Raw genomic sequence first — 25547 nt, 5'->3', positions numbered from 1 at the left:
GAAGGGGGTGAGACTTCATCTCTCAATAGATAAGTAGTCAACAATGTGTGGCCATCCTTAATGGCCACCTATCCAAACTCCCCGCCATTGAGTCGATGTCAATACATACAAGGTTGGACGGTCAAAACCACCAGCTTCTCTGAGGGAGAAAGACAGGGCTTTCTGTTTCTTTAAAGAGTTACAGCCTTGGAAACATACAGGGAAAGTTCTACCCTGTCCTATATGGTCACATACCTATAGTCATGAACTTATAGGCATGGACCACCACAGCAGGAAGGCATGTTAGAGATCTTCCTGCCCAGTGCAGCGCCTCTCCCATTATACTGTCAGCAAACAAAGGTCCACACAATGTAGAAAATGGTCCAGGTCATCTGCTTCACCGTTACCCCTTCTTAAAGTGTCACCATTCCACTACATAATGCCAAAGGCTTATTTAGTAACTACTTTTTTATCCAATCACTTTGTTTCACTGCATGAAAATATCTAACACAGTTGGGGTGGATGCTGAGGAGAAGGGGTAAGAATGATAGGAAGGAATTAATCCTCATTAAGTACCTATCATCAGAACACCCCTGGTGGTGTAGTGGTTATGCATTGGGCTACAGTCTAAAAGGTCAGCAGTTTGAAACCACCAGCCGCTCTGCTGGGGAAAGATGGAGCTTTCTACTCTTGTAAACAGTTACAGTCTTGGAATCTTTCAGGGGTAGTTCTACCCTATCCTATAGTGTTGCTGTGAGTCAGTATCGACTTGATGGCAGTGAGTTTGTGTGTTTTAAGTAACCATCATGCGCTAGTTTGCTCACATTCATAGATGGTGATTATAAATGTGTACTATTATGTGATACTTCTGGTTATATTATATGATGATACAAAACTGTTGTGTTACATACAATAAAGGCTAGCATAGTAACACTAGTTTAAGGGCAGCCATGCTCTAACAACTGTGGGGCAGGCATTGTGGTGTTTTTTCTGATTTTGATGAATTTAACTCTCATCGTAATCTTCTGAGCAAGGTGGTAGCATCGTTTCGGTTTCACACTGGGGAGATTGTGGAACCAGAGGAAGCAGGAGCATGAGGAGAGGAATTGTGATACAGGAGGCTGGAAAGGGGGACCAGTGCGACTTGGCTGAGGGTCTTCCTAGGACTGAGGCGGACAGAGGCCAGTGCCAGGTCACCGGACTCTTTGAGGGATGGTGCATTTTAAGGAGGTGCCTCTGGTGTCCGTTCTGAGTCTAGCCTCAGCATTCTAGAGTCATCCCGAACACCTTCCTCCCCACCCTCTGCCAAATCACCCAAGCACCACCATCTTTTCTTTCTCTATGTTGACCTAGAAAGCCATCAGGCCTCCCAGACAGTGAGTGCCATTGTATCCCTGCTTGCCCTGAGATGCGGAGGGGCAACAAGATGCTAACCTTTTAAAAGTCAAGATGCACAAAGACAGGAGTTGTCCTTTATGAAAGGTCATGCACCTCTTACCATCCAGCCCAGTACAAGTAGAGCAGCTGCTTTTCCCCATCCTCCATCCCACCCCCCTTTTAATGATGAAAGCAGGCAATAAAGAAAGGAAACACCACTCAAAAGGGACAGGAAGACGCTAGGAGAGCCGGTGAAGTGACAAATCACTTTGGCGTGCATCTCAGGCACTTCTGACCAGGGGAAACTCGCCCTGTCGGTGCTGGATCCAACCCTTGTGCACCAGGGGAGTAAGCGTGGAGACCACTGCCCTGTGGACCCTGTGGAGTGGTCCCTCATCCCCCAGCAAAGGACTCCTGAGCGTCACGCCATGCTTCTGGGACTCAAGTTCCTCCAGATCCCAAATGGGAGGCAGGATGCTTGCCACTTTTGAAAGCTTCTTCTTCTTTTTTTAAATCTCTTCAATATATTTAAAAGCAAAGGAAGGAGGCAAGACACCTGAATGGTCTCAGAGACGCTTCGATTGGAAAGCAGTACTTAAATGGTGGAATCCCCTCGTCAGGAGTCTGGATCCATCACTGTGTGAACTGCGCTCTGATCCATCAGGTTCATGAATGTTCATCAGTAGTAGACATTGTTATTGATCATTCGAGCCATTTTGAATAATTATCAGTAATTACTGTAATTCACTGAGCCACTCTCACGGTGCTGTGAATGAGTGGCTGAGCTACTAGCCACAAGGTGCCCCATCGGAGAAAGGTTGACAGTCTCAGGACCCCTATCTAGGGTCGCTCTGATTCAGAATTGACAGGTGTCAGTGGGTAGGGTGTTATTATTTATTAATGTGATTAAGAGCATCAAGTGATTATTCATACTTCAGAAATAATATCGGTCCTTGTGCTGCTGATGCAGGTTGATGCTGCTGTTGAGTCCGTCCTGATCTGCAGAGACCCCAGGTGTGTAGAGGAGAATTGCTCCTTCGGGTTTTGAAGATCGTGACTTGCAAGAATCAGAATGCCAGGCCTTTGGGGGGGATGCTTCTGCGTGGGTTTGAACCACCAACCTTTCAGCTGGCACTTGAGCACCACACTATTTGCACCATCCAGAGACCCACTTGGCTTCTGTCTCTGCAAGTACACCTAGAGACTTGAGGTGCTGCTGGAGGATGTGCAGGGCCACGGATACACGTGAGCAAAGTGCCATCTCAATAATGACTCAAAAAGCACCTTGGGAACCAGGCAGGGCTATGACTCCTACTTTATCCAGGAGGAATCAGACTCAGACAATGTGAGAAACTCACCCAAATCCCACCTTCTAGGGAAAGACAGCAGAGATCCAGACCTCCGGTCTTACAAACCTGAAAGCCAAGTCTTACAACAAACCTTGGGCTTTCTTCCTGGGAGGCACCCGGGGAGGCCGGAGGAGCTGTAGAACCTTTCACCCACGGAAACTTGCACTTGAGAACCCATAGGCTATGACCTGCCGTGGAGGGTGACCAGACGTCTACAGAACATAAGTGTGCCTGGGCAGGGTGGGCTCTGTGATTTGCAGGGTCTGTGTAAGGCAAAAATGTGGGCCCTTCATTAAAAAATAGTATTACCTATTGCGAGACAGTGGCAGGAGCATTGTACCAAGCGTGGGACCCTCGGTGTGGGGGCTCATGCCTCTGCATGGAACACACTCCCGTGATTTTGTCTCAGTGGACAGACACGAACTGGGCACTGACTGGCTTCTCCCACGTGGCCAGCAGAACCCCAGCAGTCCTCCAGGCTCTCACCTTCACCCCCACCCAGACAGCTTTGTACACTGTTGCGGAGAACTGCACGTTGGCTCCAGAGGTAAACGGGGCTGGAGACACTTAGTAGGTCCTCAGTTCCACCAGTCACCTCCTGTGGGACTGATGACTCCAGACCTGAGTGTCCTTCTTTCTCGTCTTTACTTAAAGACCCATCCCCAGACTCTGGATTTTTACATTTTTAAACAAGTGCTCAGGAAGCCAGCGTAGCTCTCTGCCTGCCACCTGTGTGAGCATCGCCCTTGCTTGTCTTGTTTGTGAGCTGCTGAGAGCACCGCCTCCCTCCCAGGTGGGCTAAGGGCCAGCACGGGGCTTCCCCGATTATGATACGTGGCATTCTCATAAAGCCTGTGCATCTTTTTATGGCATGAAGTACTTTATTTTTCCTGTGACATTTGAAGCCTTCTCTCTTTTTATTTTCTCATTTCACGTCTGCACTCTGCCTAGCTGGCTCTGGTGGTATTTCTGGTGAGCTGCTTTGATTGTATGAAAGCCATCATCAGTTAAAGTCAGGAAGCCGGTCCCACCCATTCAGAATGATGGGCTTTGCCCTTTGATTACTGTGCCGGAGTGTGGGAAGAACCCAGACCCAAACCAAATCAAGCCGAGCTCACTGCCATAGAGAGAATTCACTATAGCACAGGGAAGCACGGCCCCACCTTTGGGTTTCCAGGACTGTAACTCTTGAAGGGAACAGAAAGCCTCATCTCTCTCTCACAGAGGTGGGCTGGTTTAAGAATGCTGACTGACCTGTGGTTAATACGTCAGCCTGTAGCTCACAAGGCCTCCAAGGCTGGGGTAAGGAGAAGGAGAGCCAAGCTGGCGGTAGGAATTGGGTATCCTCGTCTGCTGCTGCCGCTTCTTGGCTGAAAACAGAGTGAATCCTGTCAGTGCAGGCAGAGATCTAAGAGGGTGGCCCTCTAGAGCGAGCTTGGGACCGGCCTGGGGAGGGCCTATGGGGTGGCCACAGATCCTTACAACCCCGGAAATCTGTGGCTTCCTGCTCTGCTGTGGTTCCGACACTTACAGAGTTTCCTACTGTAAACCTTATGGGATCAGACCGCCTCATCTTTCTCCCAAGACTGGCTGGTTTGAGACCTTGAGGTAGCCCAATGCCTACCTCACAACGCAACTAAAGCAACTCTTCACTCACTCAACCATCACCTCCATCCCTGCCATAGCAGCCCTGCGGATCGTGGCTCCTGTGGGTTCTAAGAGGGTAAGCCTGTACTGGAGGGAGCAGAGAGCAGCTGCCAGTTTGGGACCACTACTGGCCTTGAGGGTAGCAGCCCACCCAACGCCTCACCATGTCTGTGTACACAAGGGAAGGAACGGTCTTCCCTCTGTCTCCCTTCTTGAAGTGTCCAGGGTTTGACTGCTGACATGTTTACACCTGCTTCAAACATGGTTTTGGAAAAGTGCCTCTCTGGGTGAAGGTGTCTAGAGAAAGCAGGTGGTGACCTAAGGGAAGTCAGTGTAGAAGTTAAGAGAGCAATTCCAAGGGCAGAGAGTCCTTGGCCAAATAACTATTGCTACCACTCCCTGGTCGTGTGATCTTTGAGCATGTTACTTAAGGCCTCTGCATCCTGGGTGCCACCAGAATAAAATGGGGGTAAGGATACTTCCTTGACGTGGCCATTAGACTTCCTGAGATAATGCACACGCAGTGAGTCAGCCTTCCGGCACGAAGCAGGCAGATAGCACCGTTGCTGTCATTATTAACTGAAAGCTCCTGCATGGGATGTGGCGATGAGAATGGCGAGCACTAAAATCGATGGTGTCTTACCATGTCCCAGGCAAAAAGAGCCTTTGAAGTGGGTCTCATTCTGACCCCTTTTCTTATAGATAGGAAAGCTAAGGCAGAGCGGACTTAAGTGAAGGCCACAGACTTACACGGCTAGAATGTTCTAGAGCAGCAGATGGAAGCCAAGTCACCGACGCCAGGGCCATTATCTTGGATGAGAGCAAACTCATCAGCATCATTCATCATGGCTAATACTCCGCCGAAGGGATGAGGTGGCGGCCATGCCCATTGCCTTAATGTTGAACATGCTTCCATTTTAAGTCTGTTTTAAATAATATCTCTCTGAACATCTTTGGCAAAGGTTCCATCTGTTCTTTGAGTTATTTCCTGAGAGCAGATTTCCAGGAACGGGCAGTTTTCAAAAGGTATCTGTGGCAAAGATGGGGGAAGGGTTTAAATCAAAAGAGACTCAAGTGTTCCATCCTGTGCCGATGCTAGTGTGCTGCTTTTGCCAGTTTTCTCCGAAGATACAGTTCAAAGGCAGGCGAGGGCATGTGGCCGATGGGGTGTTTGAGCAGGGAAGCGATGACATATACGTAGTAAGCATTTCAGGGAAGAGAGCCAGGTGACATGGGCACGATGGCTGTGGGGGAAATCCACTGCAAGGGACAGTGTCAAGATGAGTAACCGAAGCAGCAGGGCCACTGGTTCCTACTGGAGGACACGAGGACATCAGAGAGGGACTGCAAAGTTCTCCTCGATGACTATGCTAGACAGAACGCCAACTCAAAACTGCACTCTGCCACGAGCAGATGTGGGGTCACAGTGGCTCGAGCGAACACAGCAGAACTGCCCGGAGGCTCTCTCAGGCTGTATATCTTTATGGGAAGAGGAAGCTCATCTTTCTCCCTTAGAGAGACTGGTGGGTTTGAGTCGCTGACCTTGCAGTTAGTAGCTCAAACATAGCCCACTCTGCCACCAGAGACCCTGGGTCAGACTCCACAGTGCCCACATGCTAAGTGGATACTCTGAAATAAGACAATGAACACTGGGATAAGTGTGCTCATCTTCAGTATAACAATCCAAGGTTGCGTTTGTAGGGTATTGGCCTCCATCTGCTCTTCCCTGTTTTCTCTTTGCATGGTTCCCTGTGGTACTTCGTGCTCGTGGTAAGAGAAAATAAAACTAGCTCCAATACTGTTGCAATGTATGGGGAGCAAAGAAAACAGGTTTTCTCCCTCTTCTCCTTACCCACTTTAGTGATAGCTGTGCCAGCTTTGGGTCTATATATAGCCTTCTATATGTTTCCCCCGGTGCATATGCAAATGTGAAAGAGGATTTATATATGTAAGTGTAAAAAACGGGAACATACAAAAAGCCAACTGCTGTATCTCCCCACCTATGCCTCCAGTGAATCACTATCTTCCTTTTCCCTTCAATTGTTGGTAATTCTCCATCACACCCACCTTTCTCCAAGCAAGCTACATGGATCCTCTCTTTTGCCAAAAGCAAAACCTGGTGATCAGCTGGTCTGTAGCTTTAGTAGAATTGTAGCTGCATTCAGACCTCCACACCTGAGGACCTACTATGTGTTAGACACACTGCCAGGCCCTGCCTGGCCAGCGGCAAGTTCAGTCACCTTACATACCCAGAATTTACATGTTGACTCCCATGAACCAAAATCACATGCACAACCCTTCCCTAGGGCACCTGTGCACTGTAAACGTTTTCTTCTCATAATGATTCCCTCTGGTGTAAGCTTTGTCCTGGGCTGCCCTCCCCCTCTTTTCAATCTGAGTGCCCCTGAGTGTCTTTTTTTTTTTTTCTTTTCCCCCAAGCTGGTCTAAAACCTAGCAGGCATTTTCTGAGGCACACATTCACATGTTACATCCTGAGTTCATCCTGGGTAAGAGGAGAACCTTCTAGGCAGTGGGTGGGGGGAGAACAAGGAAGAGAACACAAGTCTCTTGAGCTATGTATTAGTCTGGGTACTTTAGAGAAACAAATCCACAGAAACTCGCTTATAAGAGAGAGTTTTATATAAAGATTAAGTGCACATCAAGAAAACATCCCAACCCAGTGCTGCCCAAACCCACAAGTCCAACATTAACCCATGTGTCCAACACCAATCCACAAAGTCCTCCTCCATCTCACAAAACACACACTATGATGCCGACTGCAGGAGGAAAGCTGAATCAGTGAATGTGTAAGCATCTCAGCACTGGCAGGGGTCTCCACACAGCTGCTCCAGCACCCAGGGCTGCATCAGGGTGGGTCCATGCAGCTTCTCCTTGGGGATGTCTTGCAGGAAGTAAGCTTTGCCAACTGAAGCAGAGAACCGGCTAAGGCAGCTGCACTCTGGCCCCACCATCACAAAGCAAGAGACCCAAGAACTAGAAAGGCGAGGCTCACCAAGCCATTTATCCCTCAGCCCTTCAATGAACCCCACATGTGTTTATTGGCCAGGTTGGCACAATAAACTTTAACTAACTCAAGCTACCTTTTTGTTTCTCGTGTTATTGAAATGAAAGGCATGTAACATGAAGCTAACCATTTTAAACGGTGTGGTTCAGTTGCCTTTAGCTAAGGTGACCAGATTTTAACATTGGTAAAGCGGGACAAAAGCGGGACACCATTGATAAAACTCATATCCTGGCGAAATAGCCACATGGCAGCCGAAAACCGTATACCCTAGCTTGTCGTGCATTCTTTGCAAAAATTGCGACTTTTTAAAAATGCCGCGGGATGCGGGAAAAATTGTTCAAAATCGGGACTGTGCCCCCAAAAGCGGGACATCTGGTCACCTTACTTTAGCCCCTTCTCGTGCACTCCTCTTTATGGCCCCGTCATATTTTCATCACCCCGACTGAGACCCTATGCCTACTAGGCAGTCACTCCTCATTTTCTCTCCCCTGTCCAGCTCCTGAGAAACCCTGGTCTACTTCCTAACTGTTGTATATGGTGTGAGGTAGGGGGGTTCAACTTCATTCTTTTCCACATGGAAATTCAGTTTTCCCAGCATCACTTGTTAAAGTGACTGACTGTTCTTTTCCTATAGAATGGTATTGTAGAGCGCCCTGTAGAAATGGATTTTTTTTTTTCCTGGACTCTCAATTCTTTGCCAGAGCTCAATATTTCTGGTGTCCCGCTTTTGTCCGCTTTACCAATGTTAAAATCTGGTCACCTTACTTTAAATCCTCACAACACTCTAGCCAAAAAATGGTATTACCTTCCTTATTCTTACAAATGCGGACACCAGCCCAAGAAAGGAAGTGACATGCCTCCCATCACACAGACAGGCCGTGACAGGATGGAGCTCTAAGCCCACATCTGCCAGACTCTTGTAATCACTAGCTCAGGCTGTGGAGAGGGTTACAACACTTGTTCTGGAATCCGACTCCCCAGGGCTCAGATCCCCTCCAAGGTGGAGCTGCACAGGAAGTTAAATGGGGGAGGTGTACAATAGCTATCTAACCCATACAGAGTAGGTAGAGGACAGGGTCAGGCAGACTTAACGGGCGCTACCCTGGGGTATAGTGGTTAGTGCCGTGCTACGGGTGGCAGAGACAAGACAGCAGCATCAAAGAGGATGCATGATCCTCCTTCTGATGAGCCCCCCTGGCCCACCCCCCACCTCCTTTCAAGAGGCGCATCCTTTCCAATCACCTTAGAGGCCAACATATATGACATCTGTCTTCATTCAGGGGTGAGATCGCCCCTTCTTTCGTTGAAATGGCTCTCTGCAACAAAAAGTGAAATATGCAAACTGCCCAGAATTATACTCAACAGAAGCCGAATAAATATATACCCACAGAAGCATATGCTCAGTTGCTGCTGCTCCATGCTCTTCAAAGGCAACTGTCTTATCAAATCATTTCTCACGCAGCGTCAGGGCGATCAATGAGGAGATGCAGTGTGGGGACACCGCCTTGAGTGCAAATTGAGTTTTTACTGATGGAGGACAGGGGAGGGAAGGCAGCCGGCCAGCCCAGCAGGCGTCTAAAGGCCCAGAGTCTGCTGCCTGCCCTGGGTGAGTTGCTGGCTACTGAACTCTGTTGTGGGGATGATGGGGTGTTAGGAGTCAAGCTGTCTGGGTTCAAATCCTCGCTCTGCCACTCGCTCTGTAGTCCACAAAGCTACACTGTTCTCAGTGCCGCCTCCTTGCTGTCCATTGCTGTCAAGTCTGTTCCGGCTCCTGGAAGAGGACAACTGTGCTGCGCACGTGTTTTCAAACCTGTGACCTTTGGGAGGCCTGTCTTCTGAAGCACCTCTGGGTGGGTCCAGGCTGCCAACTTGTTTTTAATTGTTTTTTTGTGTGTGTGTGTGGTTGTGTGTGTGTGTTTTTTAGAGGGGAACAAAGAGTAGGTTATTAGGGAAGAATCTGAGTGTCCCAGTTAACACTTAACTGTGCATCTCCCGTGGACTCCTTCTCGGTGCCGTCGCCTCCTCGTATGTGAAGGGTGAGCTAATGCTGCCCGCCCCGTGCATCTTTATTGTGTGAGAAAGCATAGCCAAGGGGTGCAGGAAAGAGTCTGGTGTCTGATTATCTGGCTCTGCCTGTTATGGGTTGTGTGTCCTTGGGCAAGTAACTGAACCTCTCGGAGCAGCCTCCGTTTCCCCATCAGCTAACTGAAGATGATCCTGGTATCCACCACCAGGGCGGTTGTGGGGATGGCAGGCGTTCCTGCGTGTTCGGTGCTCAGAATGGTACCTTGCTCCATAGAAAGTGCTCTCAGTCTCCTGAAGAAACTGTTTCCCCCCAGCGCTTCCTTGCACACAGATGTGTAGCACACACTCCGTATCCGGTCCCTGGGCCAAAACGTCCCTTACACTTATGTTGTTCTCAAAGGGAATAGGACATGAGGCTTCTGAGAGCAAATCCTACATCCAGGTAGTGGGGGATGATCTGAAACATGGAATCTCCTTCTCTGAGCCTCAACTTACTGAATGATGACTCCCTTTGGGAGTGGCTGGAGAGTGAATATAATCATGCAGTTGAGCACTATGTTGGGGGGATGGGGAAGGCATTGTTGATGTCCATTCCCAGCCAGCACCTTAACCCAGAAGACAGCTCTCCCCAACACGCACTCACTGTGTAACCTTGGAAAGCCACCTGCACTTCTCCACCTCTGCCTCCCCATCGTGCAAGGGAGACCAGAATCTCAGGGAGGCTGGAGTGGTGCAATGCAGGAAAAAGCACTTTCTGAACCTTCATGTGCTTATGAAAGGCAACGTATCACGACTTTTGATATCCCTGTCCTTCCTCCTACTTGCCCTGTGACCTCGGGACAAGTATCTTCAGCTTACTGGACCTTGGTTTCCTTTTCTGTAGGAGGAGGGGAATAGCAGTACCTCTGCCGTCACGTTGCTGTGAGCACTATGAGTTAATATTCATAACAGTGAGAACAGTGCCTGGCACATGGTAAGGACTATTAAGTGTTAGCTATTATTATTATTAATGAGCTATACAAAGGCCATTTATTATCATCAACAGACAGTTATCGAACAGGTCTTTTTCAGAATTCCTGGAAGGTTTTCTTGGGAAAGCTTCCCTTGGCCTCCCTCTCTCAGCTCTCTGTGCTTATTTTGGTCATATTAAAAAACTCCTGGTCTATAAATATGTGGCCACTTATTTGTGCTCCCCCACCCCCATTAGGCTGGTGATTCCTTGAGGAGTGGGGCTGAGACTTCTTAAGCATGATGTCCTGAATACCTGCTCAGAGCAGAGATGGGAGGCACATCCAGAAGGTTGGCCTCTGCTGTTTGAAGGCTGGACAGCTTTTAGAGACTCCAAGAATAAGCACAAGCAAGCTCTCAAATTGGCCCCACTAGCATCACACCACCATTCTTCTCCAAGATCTCTCAGGAGAAGCCTCACACCTTGGAATGCCTTTGGAGCTCCTTGGAACTCCTTTCAGCCCCATGTCAAGAACCATGTGTCCCTTCAAGACCTGTCGCCACTTTCCCCATTGCACGGATAGGAAGACACAGGGCTAGAGAGCCAAGAGAATGTGCCCAAGCTGCTTCTTAGTGTCCTGGGTGAGGCTATAATGTGCAAGGCAAACAGTCTTATATTTGGATAACTATGGAGGAGCCTAGTGACACAGGGGGCTATGAGTTGGGCTGCTAGTTGCAAAACCACCAGCTACTATGTGGGAGAAAGACGAGGCATTCTACTCTCGTAAAGAGTTACAGTCTCAGAAACCCAACCACCGGAGCAGTTCTACTCACCCTATAGGGTTGCTGTGAGTTAGAATAAACTTGATGGCAAAGAGTTTGGTGTAGTTTTTATCTTTGATCTTTGATCACTCTGTACAGGAGCACAGTGAGGCATCCATGACATATTATCATGATGCCTTTATCCTTGTTCATAAACTATCTTGACTTATTTGTCTCTTGGGACCCTTTAGCTAGTCTAGATTCCTCTTGAGCTCAAGGACTACCATACTTTGTCATTGTGTCTCCAAAGGAAAGGGATGGTGTAGTACAGTAGAGAGGGGATTGATTTACAATCAGATACGCCCCATTTGCGCCCCACTTCTACTGTTCCCAAGCTGACAGGGGAAAGGTACCTCTGTTCTCTGAGCCTCAGTTTTCGCTTCTAGAACATGAATTATTTTCATGGATATATGTATTTATACAACTATTCAAATCCTAACTCCCCACTGCCTGTGAATGTGGCTTGTGTTGGAAGCAAAGACATCTTTGCACGGCTTGTGGATTAAGTTGACATGAGGCTGTACCAAAGTAGTGTGGCCCCTGAGCCTATGTGACTGGTATCGTCATAAGTACAGGAGAAGAGAGAGAGTGACAGACACACTGGAATAAGAACCAGGTGAAGACAGGGCAAAGACTGGTGTTGCGCTGCCACAAGGGCGGAGCTCCAAGGGCCCTGTCTGGCATGAGTCGGCATGGGCCCCATGGCCATGAGTTGGGTTTTGGAGTTTGGGCTCACAGCAGAAGCTCAGACATAGCCAAGGAGCAAGCGCTCCCTGACCGCTCAGAAGGAACCCACACTGCTGGCACCCTGACTTCAGACTTCCAGTTGCTTTAAGCCAACCCATGTGTGGTACTTTGAAACAGCAGGCCTAGGAAACCAAGCTAGTAATAGAAAGCTCATGAACGTGTTTTGGAAATGCAGCGAAGTGTTATAAGGAATGCCCAGAGCATTTGAATGCCCCTGCGTGGGGCTTCAATGGTGAGTATTGAATGTCACGCTGAGGACTGGCAGGTGGAGAGAGTGGCCTGCTGGTAGTTCACTGGAATTGAAGCCAAAATGAAGAGTCGTGACCAGGCGCTTCATTACATTCCAACCCACATTTACCAGACCCAACACTCACTCGCATCGAGCCGATTTCCACTCCTAAGGACCCTGTAGGACAGAATAGAACTGCCCCTGTGGATTTCTGAGACGGTGAGTCTAGACAGGAATAAAAAGCCTGTTCTTTTCTCCCATGGAACAGCTATTGGTTTGAAACCAATGACTCTGTGGTTGGCAGCCCAACACGGAGCCTACTATGCCACCAGGGCTCCTTACAGTATGTACCAAGTACCAAATAATAAGAGTCTTGGCAGTACTAATTAATAAGGGTGATCATAGCCAAAAATATCACTTTTATGACAATCAAGCTCGACTGGGTGCTGGATGTCCTAATGGTCTTTCTTCCCCTTGCCACCCACCACCCCCCAGCAATGTATTTGAAGAGGATAATGAAACTCAGTATTAAATTGGGTTTTAATTATTGGTGGGGGCTTCCAAAAGGCTATGGGAAAACTCTGTTATATTGTCATTCCATTGTCCCACTGACTTCTTTTAGCCCCCTTGCAGGGGCACCCTTGTTGTTTGGGGGAGCTGCCAAGTCTTGGTTCTGCTGTGTTGGTTACACTGAGTAGTATAACTCAATCCACTTTACCGTGGGGAAACTGAGGTTCAGAAGTGTTTACGGGGTGATCCACCTCATAGCTTCTTAGGCCGGAGGTAACAGACATACCAAAAATGGATGGCTTTAGCTAACAGCGATGTTTTTTTAATGGAATTTTCATTATGAATTAGGTGGTGGATTCACAGTGCCGAGCACCAGCTCTGCATTCAATGATTCAAGTCCCTCTCCGACCCCCACGCCAGCATTCTAGCCCACATTCCCTCTCCAGAGGCCTCTATTCCGTTTGTGGACCTCTATCTTCCCTCACACCCAAGCCCATATCTGCCATTCTTCTAGCCCTCCCCGCCCTCGCTCCCTTGGGAACCTGCAAGGTCCATTGTTTCCTCTGGTGTGTAAGTCTTTGCCTTAATTCGTATCTCTATAATAGTGGTCTCATGCCCCATGTGTCCTTTGATTATGACTAACTTTGCTCAGCATAATGTGCTCCTGGTCCATCCATGTTGTAGGCACCTCGTGGCTTCCTCGTTGTTTATTTATTTGTTTGTTTACTTTTAGCAAGGCATAGTAGTCCACTGTGTGTTCCCAAGCTTTGGGATCCATTCTTCTATTGATGGGCTTTGGGGGCTATTTCCATCTTCTTGCTATTGCAAATGGGGCTGCTTTGAACATGAGTGTGTGTATATCTTAAAGAACAGAAATTTGTTTTCTCACAGCTCCGGAAGCTAAAGGTTGTACGTATGTAGGGTGCTCCAGCTTGCTTGATTCTCCCTGTAGGTCACTGGGGTTCTACTGGGTTCGAGGTGGCACTGGTGTGTCATGTGTCTGTGCTTGCTTGCCTCAGCATCTCTAATCAGTGCTTTTATAACTCAAAGGTGATAGGTTTGGGACACACACTACACTGATATGACCTCAAACAAGATTGCATCTGCAGGTATATAGGTTAGGATCCCAGCACATATTTGGGGCACAATTCTACCTATACCACTGGCTAATAATGGTCGTCCATTACAGCCAGTATGGGGCAAGGCCAGGGAATGTCCAGCTCCTTTCTATCTGACCCCAAAGGCCACACTTCCCTTTCATACCAAGTGGCTTGCCTCTCCTGTAGTGGCTGTGGGATGGTGCTGAGAAGAGCTGGCTCTGAGGTTACAATTCCTCTCCTCAAATAGCCCCTAAAGTCATGGAGGGACAATCTGTGTCCCTGGCTGATAGAGTAAAGTTTGCCCCAGAGAGGAGGAATAATCAAAGTGGGAAAAAATGATTCTGTCTGACTTGGGCCATCAAAAGGCAGAAGAAACCCCACACAGGGACTTCTCATCTGTCACAGTACTGAGTGTTCACAGACACCCCAGGAGACAGTTACTCTCAAATCGACTTTGAAGATGGGACACCAGGAGTGGGAGGGATCGTGCCTTGCCCAGAGTCACAGAGCTAAGAAGTGCCAGTATCCAGATTAAACTCATATCTTTCTGTCTCCAGGGCATCTCTCTGCAGTCAGAGTAGGAGCGGAGGAGGAGAGTACCCGATAAATAGGATTCCTTTAGAAAGAGAGTGGAAGCCCTGGTACCGTAGTGACTGTACCTCAGGCTACAATCCGTAAGGTCAGCAGTTTGAAACCACCAGCTGCTCTGTAGGAGGAAGACAGGGCTTTCTGTGCCCATAATCTCAGAAACCCACAAGGGCAGTTCTACCCTGTCCTATACGGTGGCCCCCAGTCGGCATCAACTTGCTGTCAGTGAGTTTTGTGTGATTTTTGTTTTTGGAAGAGCAGAGGCCAGGCTGAGGGCAGAGCAAAGGTTGGAGCTCAGCCCCTGCCGAGAACAATCACTGCGAGCGTTGTGCAAGGGGGCCTTGGACCCAGGCTGGATGGGAGGCATGAGTTCCATACCCAGGAGTTCCTCTAGGGTCTGGGGACAGCCTCTGCCTTCTACACTCTGAGGGCCCAGCCCACCCACCCTAGCCATCATATATTACCCATGAAGTCATTTTTGCATTTTGTATATCCACCTCTCCGCTCCCCTCCCTCTGGATCAGCACAGCAGCTCAGCCCAAATTGAGCGGCAGCTGGATTGGCATGAGTTGATTAAAACTCCCAGTAATTAAGGGCTCTTGACTGGCCTGGTGGTTTAAATCAATGTCAGCAATAATAGGCATGCTAGCGGGCATGGATGACAGATTCGGGCTGAGTGGGGAGAGGCTTGGGGACTGGGGACCATAGGTCTGTCCCACCCACGGCCATGCCAGGCAGTGCACCAAAAGTTGCTGAACCAAATAAACCAGACCTACTCAGTCTCTGATGGAAAGGAGGGATCAGATTGAAGAACTCTGCCTCCCTTACTTGCCTTGTGTGAAGGGGGCTCCCAGAAGTCCATGGGAAAACTATGGAACGTTTCCACATTAAAAAAATAATAATATGATCATTAGTAACCTTGCCTATAAAATGAGTATATCTTAGAGATGCCTCTGAGCAAAGTTTTGGGGATTCAATGAAAGAACCTTGGGGGGAAATGTGTACTACAAAGTAAATGCTCAATAAGGGTCTGTTTCTTTTCTTATTTCCTTACCTCCCTCCTCTTGTTCCTTAGAAGTGTGTGTGACCCAGACACCCCAAACCACGCTGCAGAGTACCCACATTCCCCTGTCGCTCCTCATAGAGCCCTTCCCACACAGTTCTAAGAAGCCCTCCTTAGCACCAGCTAGTCTGAACCACCCATGGAGTCCCCGACAGACAGGTGGCTTCCCTGTGGCTCGGGGAAGAAGCCCTCATTTACAGCCACGTGACTTACAATAGAGGTTACGCAGCCTACCACTCACATTTGTGAACGCAGGCAAGCCTTCCGATGCCTCATCTACAAATTGGGCAGAATGATTCTACCTGTGCATTGTTGCAAAGAACTGAGGACATCTGTGGCAGATCTTGTCTGCACTCCCTACGTATGTAAGGAGCCTGGTGGTGTAGTAGGTAAAACACTCAGCTATTAACTAAAAGGCTGACAGTTCAAATCCACCAGACCCATGTTTGTGGTCTCCTTACTGTTTTTCTGAACTCAATTTCTTAGGAAAAATAACAAGGGAATAACAGAGGCAATTGCCATGTGCTTGTTTGTTTGGAGTACCTTCTATGAAGTTGCCATGGGTTGGAATTGACTGCATGGCAACTAACATCAACAACATGCTCTGTATCATGCACACATGTGATGGCCCTGCATGGCGTGAGCTGATTTTATGCTCTCATAGCCCAGGGAGATAAGACATTGCTCTCCGATGCGTAGCTGTGGAGGCAAGCTCCGAGGGAGGCGGACGAGGAGGTGGTTCGGGAAGTCACCCCTTATCGTTGTGAGTCATTCCTCTCCACAGATGGTTTAGCTCCCGGCTGCTGTACGGTCGCTTTTACTGTGATCCTATGAGGCAGTGCTATTGTGAGGAGGCAGTACTATTATTAGTGAAGCACTATTATTAGGAGTTAGGACTATGATTATGCTCACAAAGGCGAAGAGACTTTAAGAAGTCAAATACTGGCTGGGCCCTTGGAGAAAGGCACAATTTCCCCGTGACTTACGCAAGGGTGTTTTTGTGACTTCTTAAAGCAAGCACAGCCAAGCCAAAAGAAATTCTGTCTTCCTCTCGAAGACATTAAGTCCCTCTCTACATAATCCACGGTCGCTTTGACCGAACACAAGCAGTGTAGCAACAAAGCGTTTTCCATGTTGCTCTCATCCGGCGCCTTCATTTCCTGGTGGAGGAAACACACGCAGAGCGGCTAGGGTGTGCTGGTCTGGAGACTGGGGACAGACAGAGCTGGAACCCCGCTCTCTAGACACACATTCACTGTCAACAGTTCGTTTAGCAAGGACCCTGCCAGTTGCCACGTGGAGTCAACTCTGACTCATAGTGCCAGAGTAGAAGTGTCTTCCCTGGGGGCTTCAACGGCCGACTGTTTGGACATTAGATGGCCAGCCCTTTCTTCTGATGTCTCTCTGGGTTGACTCAAACCTTGACCTTTTGAGTGTCCAACTTTGGGGTCAACAGTTGAGCTTGTTAACCATTTGCACCTCTTAGTGACACCAGAACCTGGTAGTCTCTGACTTATTCCCTCTAGCATTTGTTTTTGTTGTTTTAATCATATGATTTTTTAAAATTGTGAACTAACTGGGGGGTTTACATTTCAGACCAACAGTTCTACATTCAACAGTTCACACTGGTTGTCAACACCTTCAATTGCCTACCCCACCCCACCCTGCTGATTCCTCTTCTCTCTCTTATAGACTCCCATCTTCCCTTTCACCCAAGGGAACACCTGTGAGTGTCTAGAACAGCAGTGCTCAACTTCACGAAATCCTGCGACCCTTTAATACAGCTCCTCATGTGGTGGTGACCCCCAACCATAACATTATTTTCATTGCTACTTCATCACTGTCATTTTGCTACCGTTATGAATCGGGTGACCCCTGGGAAAGAGTCGTTCGACCCCCAGGCTGAGAGCCGCTGCTCTGGCGCATTGCTTCATCTTCCTTCCCCTTGGTCAGCCTAGTCTCTGCCCTCTGGTCTGGAAGCCATTGTCTTGTTTGAGTCAGTGGTCTCATACACCATTTATCTTTTGTGATTGACTAATTTCGCTTAGCATAATATTCTCCAGGTCTACCCACAGCACGTGTGTTTTTCCCTCTTCTTCCCCCTGCCCCTGCACCTCTTGGTGCATACTCTCTTCATTATCCCAGTCCTCCAGACAGAGAAACTGAGGTTCAGAGAAGCGGGACAATCTGTTGATGCTGCTCTTCATTCCCAAATCTGTGTTTTTGTCTTTACTCAATGTGCCTGGCAGGTCCCTGATTGTAGCAGAGCCCTAAGCTGCCTCCTGACATGTCCCAGGGTACGAGGGAGGAACAGGGCTCCTGGCATGGCACCACAGGGAATTCCCTCCCCCTTATTGACCTTAGGATTCTCTAGGACTCCAGGGAAAGGTACTCTATTGCGTAAGTCCCTTGCTTTTCCTTCTCAAATGCAGAACAGCTGGCCCACCTTCTAGACCTGGGGGTGGAGTGGTGGAGCTGCTCATTACAAATTTTTCACTTGGAGAAATTTGCTTTCCATTATTAATGAACATTAAAATGCATAATTACAAACAGAAACAAATGGCTTGTGATGATGAAACGTCTGAGTGAGAAGAAACAAGAGCAGGCATCAGGGGTGGAGGAAGGCCAAGCCCAACAGTGGTTGGCACAGCTAGGAAACTGCCCACCTTGCTCACTTCCCATTCAGATCCCCATGGCCTCGGGGGCACAGGGCTCAGGCCCAGCACCATCCTGTGGTTGCCTGCCTGGACGTGGAGGAGGATGGGAGCTAGGAGTCCCCGGAGCCCAGCTGACCTTGGCTGACCTGAGTTAGACACCAAGCTCTCTCACTTCCCCTCTGTAAAATCTCCAAGAACCCTCTAAGAATGAGGTCATCATTAGCTGGACCTTCCCCCTCTCACAGGGTACTCCAAGTCCCACAGAGCCTGTGTTGAGAGACCCACCTTCTGGAAGTTCGAGGAAAGTGCTTAGAGATCATTTACTCCTATAATCTCCTCCCTTAAAAAAAAAATCATTTTATTAGGGGCTCATGGCAAATCCAATCCCTCCCTCCTCTGCCTATAATCATCCAATGGCTCTGAGTTGCACTTGGAGTAAACTTAAGTAAACTTAAACTTGGAGTAAAGCCTTCCCATGACTGAAGTCAGGAGCCAGCAAACTTTTTTCTGTAAAAGGCCACATAGTGGATATTTTAGGCTTTGGGGAATCACAGCCCTTTGTTCATTTACTGGGTTGATCTTGTCATGTTTCTCTTGCTGTATTTTTTAAAACAACCCTATGAAAGCCCTCTTCACTGCAGGGATGTGCAAAAACATGCCATGGGGAGTAGATGTGCTTTCCTTGATTGCCAATGGCAACCCCTGGACTTTCTATCCAAACCACGCATCAGAAGACTCTGAAAGTGGAGAGAAGGCAGACTGCCTGGGGAACCAGACACCCGAGCCATGGCTTGCTGACAAGTTCTCGGGGCTTTCTTATCTCTCAGGAGCTGGAAGCCCCCAATAACAGCCTCAACAAAAGCCTGTTCTCCTTAGCAAAAAGGCCAAGAAAGGGAAAGGCTAGCAAGACCAAACGCTTTTAGACAATAGCTGCTGAACTCCAGCCAGAGAACACAGAACAAAACGGTAGACGGATGCCAGCCAAGGCCTGCCGAGGCCAAATGGGGGGCTCGACGTCTGTCCTCACCAGGCTATAATGAGTCCAACAGGGTGGAGGTCGGCATCGGCTGTTAGAGAGCCAGGGCTTTACTGAGACCTCAGCCTGTGTCTGTGGAGCTGTGCTGGGTCTGGCCTTCACCCCCCACCTGGCAATCCCGAGGCATCCCTCCCCCTCTCTGCTGAGGCAGTGCAAGTCCCGTCACAGGAGGCCTAAGAAAGGCAGGGAGATGCAATGGACTTTTCTAATTCTGTTGAGTTTTTCTAAATTATGCTTCATGTTAACACACAAAACTATAGCACTGTCTAATGTGCTTCGAAATATATGTAGAAGGAATGTTAAGACAATTGTATTAAAGATAAAGGGACATAAAGTGTTCAATGTATCACTTGACCTATAACATGACCATACCAGTAATGTACAACAGGATCTTGGTGACAAGTTGGGTTGTGAACCACAAGGTCAGGAGTTGGAAACCATCAGTTTTCTCCTTGGGGGAAAGAAGAGGCTCTTTCTGTTCCCGTAAAGAATTACAGTCTAAGAAACTGCCAGAGGCAGTTCTGTCCTGTAGGGTCTCTATGAGGCCAAATCGACTCCACAGCAGTGAATAGACTATAAACTAAGCATCTATAACACTCACCCTTTATAAGAGCTAGAGGAAGTAAAGCATTGAAAACCCCTCAGATGTCTATAGATAGAAGAAAAATGGCCATCTAAAAATGTTCACGTAAAAAAAATACAATAAAATAAAAATGTTCACGTAATCCACAGGAAAACAAGAAGAAAATAAAGAAGTGGAAAGCAAGGGAGAAACCAAAAACAGAATATGAAATGGCAAGCTTAGTCCTGAAAGGGAGTCCTGCGGATGCTCGGTGACATAGTCTACTACGAACTGCGAGGTCTGTGGTTTGAACCCACCTGCTGCCCTGTGGGAGTCCGCTGCGGCGTCTGACTCCCTGAAAATCCCAGCTTTGGGAGCCATGCGGACAACTTCTCCTCGAATCTGTAGCACTGCTAAGAGTCAAATCTCTTGGACGCCAAGGTGCTCAGCCTGAACAGCACCATTACATCAAATATCAATGATTTATCTGTACTAAATTAAGATTGAATTTGTTAAGTGGATTAAAAACTGACCTGATTGTATTCTGTGTACAAAAACCAGATCTCTAATATAATGACATAGGCAGGATGAAAGTAAAAGGATAAAGGATGCGCCGTGCCAATCAATGTAAAATAGAAGTGGCTAGTTCCATATCAGACACAACATATTTCAGGGCAAAGAAAATGAACAGGGAGGAGCATTATTATATAATGATGAGAGGTCATCCACCAAGAAGACCTAGCAACCCTACCTGCGTACATACCCAATAAGAGAACTGCTTCCGTGTAAACAAAAGACGGAACAGAGAGACAGGTAAACGTACAACACCACTCCCTCAACATTTGATAGAGCAACTAGACAGAAAATCAGCAGAAGGAGGAGGAGAAGGGCAAGAACGGAATAACATCATCAGCCAACATTGGAAGAATACTTTAAACAACACCATTGAAAGCACATTTTGTTTTGATTGCCCATGGAACACATGCCAAGGCAAGCCTGGCCCATGAAGCCAACACTGGCAAATTTAAAAATGGGAAATTATCCAGACCATGCTCTTCTGTATAATGGAATCAGAGTCGAAAGCGATAACAGAAGATTAACAAGGACATCCCCAGTCACTTGAGAATCAAGTAGCACACTTCTAAACCATGTATGGATCAAAGAGGGCATCTAAAGGGACATCAGAAATTCATTGAACTGGATAAAATGAAAATTCAACAATTCCAAATGTTTGGGATGGAGTTAAAGAAGTGACCCTTCCCTATCTTGAACTTACCTGTGCATTGTGTACACATCAGAGGACAAGGGTCTCAGATCAATCATCTGAGCTCCTATCTCAATAGCTTAGGGTAAAAAGGAAAGTAAAATAAGCCCAACACAAGAGAGGAAGGAAATCAATGGGATGGAAACCAGAAAAGCTTTGGGGAAACCGATGGAACCAACATCTGGTTCTTTGGAACGGTCAGTAAGACTGCATCTCTCCAAGTCTGCTCCATCTTCACGAGACCTTGCCTCTTCCCTCTGTGTCTCCTCCTCTTCGCTCTCTTCTAAGGGTTCTTGGCACTGGATGTACAGCCCATCTGGATAATCCAGGAAGGGCTCATCTGGAAAAGCTTTGTTGTATTTACAAACACTACTTTCCTAATCAGGTTGCATCCAGAGCAGAGATTTCAGGGGGTTAAGATGTGGATACATCTTTGTATTCCATTCAATGTGTGACAAGAAGTTTGGTGAACCCTAACTCTTGCTCCAATATCTGAAGCTTGGAAATGCATTTGCCAGTGAGTGACAGCGGGGTAAAGTGCTTTATCTGCCCTGGCCCTGCCACGGAACCCTCGGCTCAATTTTCTTCTCTGTGAACTGACCACATGATGGCACCAACCTGTATTCATTTCCAGGGGATGCGGTGACAATTTACCACAAACGGAGTAGTTCTGGGCATCCTTGGCTGTATGTGACGGCATCTCTTCATATTTCTGCCTCTGCCTCATGTCTTCTCTCTATGTGCTAATCTCCCTCTGCTTCTCCTTTACAAGAACACGTGTGATGGCATTTAGAGCACACCTGGATAAACCAGGGCCATCTGCTCGTCTCAAGAGCATTAATTTAACCACATGGTATAGTGGTTACTCCTTGTGCTGCTGAAAGCAGGGTCAGCAGTTCCAAACCACCAGTAGCTCCAAGGGAGAAAAACAGGACTTTCTACTCCCGTAAAGAGTTATAGTCTCGGAAACCCACAGGGGCAATTCTAATTTGTACTATGAGTTGGCATGGGCTCGACGGCAGTGAGTATAACTTTACATAGATGGTACATTGGCAGGCAAAACTTTGGGGATAATATAAGCCTACCACACTATATTATATGTTTGTTATAAAGATTAAATTCTCAAAAACACTGCTCAGATAATGCCTGTTTTCTACTGCACATACTTTTGTAAAGAAGAAGGTGTTAGGGACTCATCTGAAGATGGAAGAGAACTGTGAGTAATACCCTGTCCCATTGCTTACTGGGAAGGTCAGTGTCCTTTCCAGTGCTTGCCCTGCATGTGTGGGCAGAGGCCTGCCCCCAGATCCAGCAAAGGATCTGGTCACAGCCCAGGAGAAGGCTGTGACCAGATCGGCCCCTGCCTCCTAGCGTACGTTCAGAGATAAGCAGGGACCTCCTCTGAACCTGTATTAATATGTACAGCATTTCACTCATATGGAAAATTGATTTTTCTTTTTAAGCACAAAATGGAGCAGATTTATAACCTTTCTGCAACTTGACAAAGGCCATTTATTACCTACTTTCTCTGTCATCCTTCCTGGCGCCACTCTCAAATGTCTCCAAGAACTCTCATGCATTTATAATTACAAGGTCTTTTTAGGCGAAATTTAATTTCCAAGAGGACTGACCTTTATATGTATGTGTGTGTGATTTAAATCAATGTGAGCGCACGTGTTGCTATTGTTCAGTACCCCACACTTGGAAGGGGGTGGGGAGTTAGTACGAGTGGAAGGACCTGGCTGGGGGAAGGCAGTGTTGGAGCTTTTCCATCAGTTGTGCCTAGTGATGGATGCAGGGGGCTGGGCTCTGGGTGTTAATCTCTGTGGACAGGAAGTGCCAGACGACCTCATTTTCTCTCCCAAAGGCAGGCGAGTTGAAACTGCTTCTCCATCGGCTGGCCTGCAGAAGGTGAGCCCAGCCTCATCAAATGAAGAAAATTAAGTCAATAGCCAGTTGAATCTACAGTCTGGAGTCCCTGTCAACAAATAGTTAACATGCTTGGCTGCCAATGGAAAGGTTGATGGTTTGAGTCCACATTGATGTGCTTTGGGGGGGAAATTAAAAAAAAAAAAAAAAAGACCTGAGGATTTGCTTCCAAGGTGGGAAAAAATAAATAAATCAGCCACTGAAACCCCTACAGAGCAAAGTTCTAGTTTGATGCACATCAAGTTCCACTTGATGACACCTAGCTCAAGAACTTCCGTTCCTAGAGCACCTCCCACCTGCCAGCCACTCTGAGAAGAACACTGGCTGAGGTCCCCAAAGGTGCAAAGACTTGCAGGTTGGCACCAACAGCATTTGTTTAGCAAGCAGAGAGTATGTGTGGTGTGGTTATGGGGCCTGGTGCAAATACATACATTAGGAGGCGCAATTATGAGCAGAGAACTTGAACTCATAGTACAGAAAACCCTGACCTGCCTGCTTCAGGAAGATGCCATATGTATGTTTCAATATTCAATTTTTGTAAGCTGGGGAGTGGCTTCTCTTTAGTTTGTCATTCTGATGGCCAATAAGGACGATAGTCTATAGGAAACCAGACTGGTAGGCTGCTGACTGGTTAGGGGACCTTCGTGTGTTCCAGTTGTAACTATGGGGGAATCACCATGAGGGCCCCAGGAACAAGAGTGGTGAAAAATTCACTCAAGACAAGGCAGAAAGGAATTCCCATTTTATGATCATCAAGTGATGTTCCAGCTTCTGAAAGAGGATTGTGCAAATTGAATTGAATTGCACCTTCCCAAGTATGCATTGTTAATCCCAGCCACCCCTGCCCACCAGCCCCTCCGCAGTGGTTATAATCCCATTAGGGAATAGAATGTCTTTAGTATGTTAATGAGGCAGTATTCCCTGTAAGGCATGTTTTAAGTCAATCGCTTGTGAGTTATAAGAAGAGATTAAACAAGGTAAGGGTGGGCAGAGATGCCAAGTCCCTTAAAGATTGCTAAGGAATCCAAGCGATGGGCACGTTCTTCCAGGGCATACCCAGAGGAAACCTTCCCTAAGAGACAGCACACTGAATTCAGACTTCTAACCTCGTGACCTGTGAGAAAATAAATCTAAATCTCTATCTGTTAAAGCTACACGCGTGTGATTGTTCTGTTACAGCAACAGCAGATAATAACTAAGGCATAAAGTGCTTGAATGATCCAATTAAGGCTTCATGACAAATCTGTAGTTGTTTAGTAGTTGATGAAGGTCAGAGACGGTGAATCACCTGTCTCTAGGTCACACAGAGTGAAAGGAGAGGAGCTGGGATTTCAACGTGTGTTGATACGGTTCTTTAACATATACCAGGCTGCCTTTCTTTCTATTTTTTTAAATCATTTTATTGGGGGGCTCGTACAAATCTTATCACAATCCATAATCCATCCATTGTGTCAAGCACATTCGTACATTTGTGGCCATCATCATTCTCAAAGCATTTGCTTTCTACTTGAGCCCTTGGTATCAGTGCCTCATCATTTCCCCTCCCTCCTCAACCCCCCTCATCAACCCTTGATAATTTATAAATTATTATTTTGTCATGTCTTACACTGTCCGATGTTTCCCTTCCCCCACTTTTCTGTTGTCAGTCCCCCAGGGAGGGGGTTATATGTAGATCCTTGTAATCGGTTCCCCCTTTCCACCCCACCTTCCCTCCACCCTCCCGGTATCGCCACTCTCACCACTGGTCCTGAGAGGTTCATCTTTCCTGGATTCCCTGTTTCCTGCTCCTAGATGTACCAGTGTACATCCATCCTCTGGTCTAGCCAGATTTGTAAGGTAGAATTGTGATCATGATAGTGGGGAGGGGGTGGTGGTGGAGAGGAAGCATTTAAGAACTAGAGAAAATTTGTATGCTTTATTGCTATACTGCACCCTGACTGGCTCATCTCTTCCCCGTGACCCTTCTGTAAGGGGATGGCCAGTTGCCTACAGACGGGCTTTGGGTCCCCACTCCACCCTCCCCCTCCTTCACAATATGATTTTTTGTTCTTTGATGACCAGGCTGCCTTTCTGAGAGACTTTTATAGCAGAGACCATTTAGGACTGTAGATGATAGATGATAGATAGATGATAGATAGATAGATAGATAGATAGATAGATAGATAGATAGATAGATAGATAGATGATAGATAGATTTATTGAATTTATGATCCCTGCAATAAATCACTTCTCATCAAGTCAATTCCAATTTGCATCACGGTCACCCCATGCAGGGTGTAGGGTTTCCAATGGCTGGTGCTTTGGGGCATAGATCTCTTCCCAAGACTTTCTCCCGAGGTGCCTCTGGGTGGACTCCTACCTCCAACGGCCCTTCCAGTTAGCAGCTGAGTAGATACCAAGGTCACCCCCAAAGGACTCTCTTCATGATCCATGCCACTCCCATCCGCTGTGGGGTCGTCCTGTGAGCCACAGCATCCTTAGCTCTTTGCCGACATTTCCCCTCTTCCTTGTCAACAACACTATGAGGCAGCTATTCACAAAAGCTCCATTTTACAGGTGAGACCACTAAGGCTCTGAGAGGTCACGAGGGTGTCTGAAGCCACCCAGAGGTCACGAGGGTGTCTGAAGGCCACCCAGCTAGTGGCCTAGCAGAACTCTTTCTTTTCCCACCAAAGGTGGAAGAGGAGAGG

The 25547-nt window shown here is 47.5% G+C and overlaps 1 protein-coding gene across 1 annotated transcript in view; it reads left to right on the top strand.

Moving 5' to 3' along the window:
• Positions 1 to 25547, top strand: part of ASTN2 (astrotactin 2) — a 1157183-nt gene that overhangs the window by 681671 nt on the left and 449965 nt on the right. The gene's annotated exons all lie outside the window — the stretch shown is intronic.

Source organism: Echinops telfairi, unplaced genomic scaffold, assembly GCF_000313985.2.
Source record: "Echinops telfairi isolate 266 unplaced genomic scaffold, ASM31398v2 ScPeMD7_7410;HRSCAF=8448, whole genome shotgun sequence".
NCBI classification, from domain to species: domain Eukaryota; kingdom Metazoa; phylum Chordata; class Mammalia; order Afrosoricida; family Tenrecidae; genus Echinops; species Echinops telfairi.
The sequence above is the reverse complement of the archived record's forward strand: the minus strand, read 5'-3'. Positions and strand labels throughout refer to the sequence as shown.